The sequence below is a fragment of the Gossypium arboreum genome, chromosome 6 (assembly GCF_025698485.1).
Source record: "Gossypium arboreum isolate Shixiya-1 chromosome 6, ASM2569848v2, whole genome shotgun sequence".
Taxonomy (NCBI): Eukaryota; Viridiplantae; Streptophyta; class Magnoliopsida; order Malvales; family Malvaceae; genus Gossypium; species Gossypium arboreum.
Window position 1 is genome coordinate 75,092,955 of NC_069075.1, and position 6,143 is coordinate 75,099,097.

The window sequence follows — 6,143 nt, forward strand, 5'->3', positions numbered from 1 at the left end:
CGTGGACAAGTCAAAGGGTTAAGGTGTGGCAACGGGTATATGCATATCTAGGATTGGATCTAGGGAGAGCTTGGTACTTAAGCGGTCTTAATGACTCACCTCCTCTTCTTTGGAATCCTATCTGGTGCATAGTTTTCGTTCATCTTAGCTCACGGGACTCGTTAACGGGCCAAGGTAAGTGAAAACCGTAATTATGGGAAAATTACCAAAATGCCCCTAAGGGCAAAAATGACCAAAATACCCCTAGGTGTAGAATGTAAGTTTTATGGATGTGACATGCATACATATGATATTCTTCTTAGGTTGTATATGGGTGGGAATTATGGAACAGAGGAAGTATATGAGGATCGCATGGTTGCTTGACAATCATGGATTCACCGACGACTTTTAAAGCCTAATATGTAAATGTAGTTCTGCAATCGAGCTACCATGGTGTGTGGGCTGGGTGGGTCGATATTCATATCCCCACATGGTGTGACGGGGGACGGAGCTGGTGTGTAGCGGATGGATAATTTGGATGGGATTGCATTGCATGATTGATGAATGATGTTTTTTTTTTAATGCTTTTTTTTTTGCCGAGGGTTGTACACACTGAGTTTGCGAAAACTCACCCCCTCTTTTATTTTATTTTTAGGTGATGCTCAGTAGAAGGTTCGATGTTGGAGGGACTCTAGGTGGCCGGATAGCAAGATATTTCGGACTGGGTTTTTTTAAGCATTTAAGTTTTTATTTCTTTTTAAGTGTGTTCAAACCAGATTGTAATAAGGTTTTCAATTACTACTTGAATTATTATTATTATTTTCATTGTAATTACGAGAAGTTGAACAAGGATTTCTTAAATTATAGTATGTTTTCTACGTTTCCGCAACTAAGTTTTTTTTTTCAATATCAAATGATTTAAACAAGGCTTTCGTAACAGAAAGGTTTTTTTTTAGTTAATTAGGGTTTTTTTAAGAAGGGTTTTCAATGAAAACATGGTTTTCGCTAAAACACTTCAATGTAACAAGCCAGATTCGGCCATAATGTCTGGGCCATGTTTGGGGTGTTACATTTAGTGGTATTAGAACCCAGGTTGCAAAACTTGGGTTGTGAATTGGGTTTATTACTTGGTTTTTTTTGTGTCTTAAAAAATATATATTTTGAATCACAATGTTTTGGAAAATGAGAAGTCTTGCTAAGCGGCACACCGAGTCTCCAACGTCGAACCAAGTAAGTATTCTTATTCTTAAGCCTGTTTAAATTGTTATACAGTAGATAGTTAGAGGGCTACTTTAGATGATTATGTTAGAATGGAACAGAAGCCCGTAGGATCCTGAAACTGTAGAGGATTTTCGAAAACAATCTTCTCTTAAATTACTTCCATAAAACATCAGGTTAATTATTAAACTAACTAAAACTTCATAAAATTTTTAATCTAGATAATACACGAATCGACGATGAGTTCTAGAAGAGGCGCAAGGGGCCGTGGCCGAGGTCGCGAAAGTGTTAGGGTTGAATCGTCGGCATCGGGCCATATGTCCAATGTTGGAGTAGAAAAGGTTCCAGCCTTACCTGTGGTTGGGAATGGACAGTATGATTGGGCTGCGGGAGAAGATGCATTGTCCCAGGCAATGCTGAGAATTTTGGAAAGGGTAGCTGGGCCCAATAATGGCAGCGAAAATCGACGGTCCATTCCGGAGCGACTTCAATCGAACGGGGCTGAGATCTTTAAAGGTGTGGCTGGCGTGGCTCCTAACAAGGCTGAATATTGGTTGGAGGCCACTAAAAGAATAATGGAGGATTTGGACTGCTGACCGGAACAAAAGCTGAAAGGAGCTATGTCACTATTAAGGGAAGAATCCTACCAGTGGTGGTTGACAATGAAAGAGGGCACCCGACCGGAGTGGGTCACTTGGGAGTTCTTCAAAGCTCCTTTCCAAGGGAAGTATGTGGGAGCAAGCTATGTGGACGCTAGAAGAAAGGAGTTCCTAAACCTGACCTAAGGAAACAAATCGGTGGCAGAGTATGAGGCGGAGTTTCTACGCCTTAGTAGGTATGCAAGAGTAATGGTGGCAATGGAGTATGAGTGTTGCGTTAGTTTTGAGGATGGACTTAGAAATAGCCTCATGGTACTGATAGCTCCACAAAGGGAACGAGTTTTCTTGGAGTTGGATGGAGCGCTTAAATCGAGAAAAAGAAAGGGGTAAGAGTAAAAAGGAGGCTGAGACTCTTGGTGTTGGACAGATGCTTAGGGCTAGGGCCAGAGTTAATGGGCCAGATAGAGCAGGGTCCCCTGCTGTTAGTCCAGGGCTGCCACTTTGTGCTGATTGTGGGAAAGGTCATGCAGGTGAGTGTTGGAAGAGGACGGGAGCTTGTGGATCTTTGGAGCATAGGATCAGGAATTGCCCTAGAATGTCAGCTCAAGTGCCAGTCATGGACTGAGGTGGTGTACAGCTAAGTAGGGACCGAGATGCTCAGTAGAAGGTTTGATGTTGGAGGGACTCTAGGTGGCCGGCCAGCAAGATAATTTGGACTTGGTTTTTTTAAGCATTTAAGTTTTTATTTCTTTTTAAGTGTGTTCAGACCAGATTGTAATAAGGTTTTTAATTACTACTTGAATTATTATTATTTTCATTGTAATTACGATAATTTGAACATAGATTTTGTAACACCCCTAACTCGTATCTGTCGCTGAAACAGGGTTACAGAGTGTTACCAGTACATACAGAACATTTATAGATTAATTGAAACATCACTATTCACTTTCTGAGATCATATATATATAACGACCTTTATTTGGGCCCTCGAAGCCCAACATGAACATTAAAATCAAGTCGAAACTCAACCGATTTCTCATAAAATTTTTCGCTTAATTTTTTAAAAATTTTACTTGTGAACAGTACCCACATGCCAGTGTGATTAGGCCGTGTAGATTCCACACGCCCATGTGGCTTGGGACACACCCGTGTCCCTTGTCCGTGGAGCTTTTTGTTTATGACATCATCATCAATTTAGGGGTACACAGCCACATCGCATGCACGTGTCCTAAAGTCGTGTTCCATACACGGCTGAGACACAAGGCCATGTCTCTGCCTGTGTGATCAATACCTAAGCTATTTTCCAAGCCTTGGTCAACCTTAATCTTTGACACACTCATACAAAATCAAAAGCATATAAGATGGTATTCATTTAATGATTAAACATTCTCAATTAAACTACAAACATAGTATTTGTATGTCATCATACATGTATCTCTCATACTCATTTTACCTAGTCTATTATGGTACCACTTATACTTTTATACCATGATTATCATCTTACCAAATATTTTCAGCTTAATCAGCAAGCATTCATATTTAATGCTAAATCATATCTTTATAAAATACCATATTTCAAATGCGCAGAATAAAATACTTGCCGGAGACATTTCAATCCAACCTCATACCCAACAAGCATCATATTGAAACTAGTTATATATATACATGTCATGATATGTATCATTCTCATACTGTTTTCTTATAAACATATATAATTTATTTTCCTCCTCCTCCTCTCCATTCCACATCCTTAATGTATATAACATTCTTGTAAGTACTATTTCACAATTTACTTATTAATGCTCACATCAAGCTATTCACACGAGTCATAGTCACTCAATTATTTATAATTTGAGCTACAGAGCTCCAAATTAAGATCTATAAATTTTATTTGAAACTAGACTCACATATTATTCAACCATAAAATTTTCAAAATTTTTGGTTTAGAAAATTAGGACAGTTTATTCATTTAAATTTCCCCTATTTCACTATCCAACAGTTCTGACCTCTCTTCACTAAAAATTAATTATATCACAGTACAGAACTCAGATAATGTTCTTGTTGATTTCTATTGAAAATAGACTCATTAAATATTTTAAGAATATAAATTTGATCCTCAAATAAATTTTCTCCAATTTTTGGTGATTTTACAAAATCAAAATAGGGGAACCAAATTCATTCTGACCTTGTCTCACAAAATTCATTATATCTCATAATTTACAATTCAATTACTTACACCGTTTCTTTTATGAAAAACTAGACTCAATAAGATTTAATTAAATATTTTTTTCATCCTCTAATTCAATTTTTAAAATTTATGGTGATTTTTCAAAGTTAACCTACTGCTGCTATCTAAAACTATTTTAGTTCAAGATGTTTATTACCATTTTTCCTCTAAATTTCACAGGTCATACAATTCAGTCCTTGCTCAATTAGCCCATCTATTAAGCTAATTTTTCTCAATTAACATTTTATTCCATCATTCTAAACTATTACACAACCTTTGAAAATCAAAATTTTAACATTAAACCTTAATTCACAACTTTTTCACAATTAGGTCTTAAAATCAATTTCTATTGAAATTACTTGATAAAATCATCAAACAACAAAATCAAAGCTTCAAATTCATTTTATTTCATCATAAACAGCCAACACTTATCAATGGTAGCTTTCAATTTTGTCCATAAAATCAAAAACTAATGAATTAAACACTTGAACCTAATTGTAAAAGTCACAAAAACATAAAAATCTCAAAGAAAAGGGCAGGAATTGAACTCACATATGTCGAAGTATGAAAAACCAGCAACTTTCAGACCTCCCATGGCATTTTTGCTGAAGAAATATGATGATATCTCTAGATTTTTCAATTTTATCTTGTTTTATATGTTTAATTTTCAAAATTTCCCATTTTGCCCTTGTTTCTCCTTGTCTTTTTGTTGATTTTCTTGCCCAATCGTCCAGCCCATACAATTTGGGTCCAATTCCTTTTAAATCCCTCCTTTTTAATCACTTAAACTATTTAATCACAATTTAACAAATTTCACACTATTTTCAATTTAGTCCTTTTTAATTAATTGACTAACCAAACGTTAAAATTTTCTAACGAAACTTTAATACTAACTTAATAACACTCCATAAATATTTATAAAAATATTTATGGCTCGGTTTATGAATCTGAGGTCTCGATACCTCGTTTTCAACCCAATTTACCTGATTAATTCTTTTAAAATCACAAAATTCACTAATTAAAAAAATTCTTTTAAGTTCACGCTTGGCCCATAATTATTATTTATTAAAATTTCTAAACTTACTTGTCGGATTTAGTGATCTCGAATCACTATTTTCGACACCACTGAAAATTTGGCTGTTATAAATTTCTTAAATTATAGTATGTTTTCTACGTTTCCGCAACTAAGTTTTTTTTTTTAAAATATCAAATGATTTAAACAAAGGCTTTCGTAACAAAAAGGTTTTTTTTAGTTAATTAGGGTTTTTTTAAGAAGGGTTTTCAATGAAAACATGGTTTTCGCTAAAACACTTCAATGTAACACGCCAGATTCAGCCATAACGTCTGGGCCGGGTTTGGGGTGTTACATAGATACAGTCTGAAAATTCTATTCATTAAATCTATAAATACTGCAGGTGCATTAGTCAAGCCGAACAGTATCACAAGAAATTCATAGTGCCCGTACCTGGTTCTGAAGGTTGTCTTTGATACATCTGAATCTTTCACCCGTAACTGATAATAATCGGAACGAAGATCTATATTTGAAAATACAGTGGCACCTTTTAACTAATCAAACAAGTCATCTATACGAGGTAATTGATACTTGTTCTTGATTGTAACCTTAGTGAGCTGTTTGTAATCAATACATAATCTCAACGACCCATCTTTCTTCTTAACAAATAAAACTAGTGACCCTAAGGAGATGAACTGGGATGAGCAAAACCTCTGTCTGTTAGTTCTTGCAACTACGTTTTCAACTCTTTTAATTCAGTAGGAGCCATTCTGTAGGGTGCTATGGATATCGGTGTTGTCCCCGAAACAAGATTTATAGAAAATTCTACCTCTCTAACAGGTGGTAAACCATGTAATTCTTCCGGTAACACATCAAGAAATTTACAAACAACCGACACTGGCTTAATCTTTGGTTTAGATACTTTAGTATCCAACACATATGCAAGATAAGCATTATACCCTTTTCTAACATATTTCTATGCTGATATAACTGAGATTACATTAGACAACCCGTCTAGTTTATCAGATTCAACACGAAGTAATTCACCATTCTGGCATTTTAACACAATGTACTTCTGTATACAATTTACCACTGCATAATGTTGAGT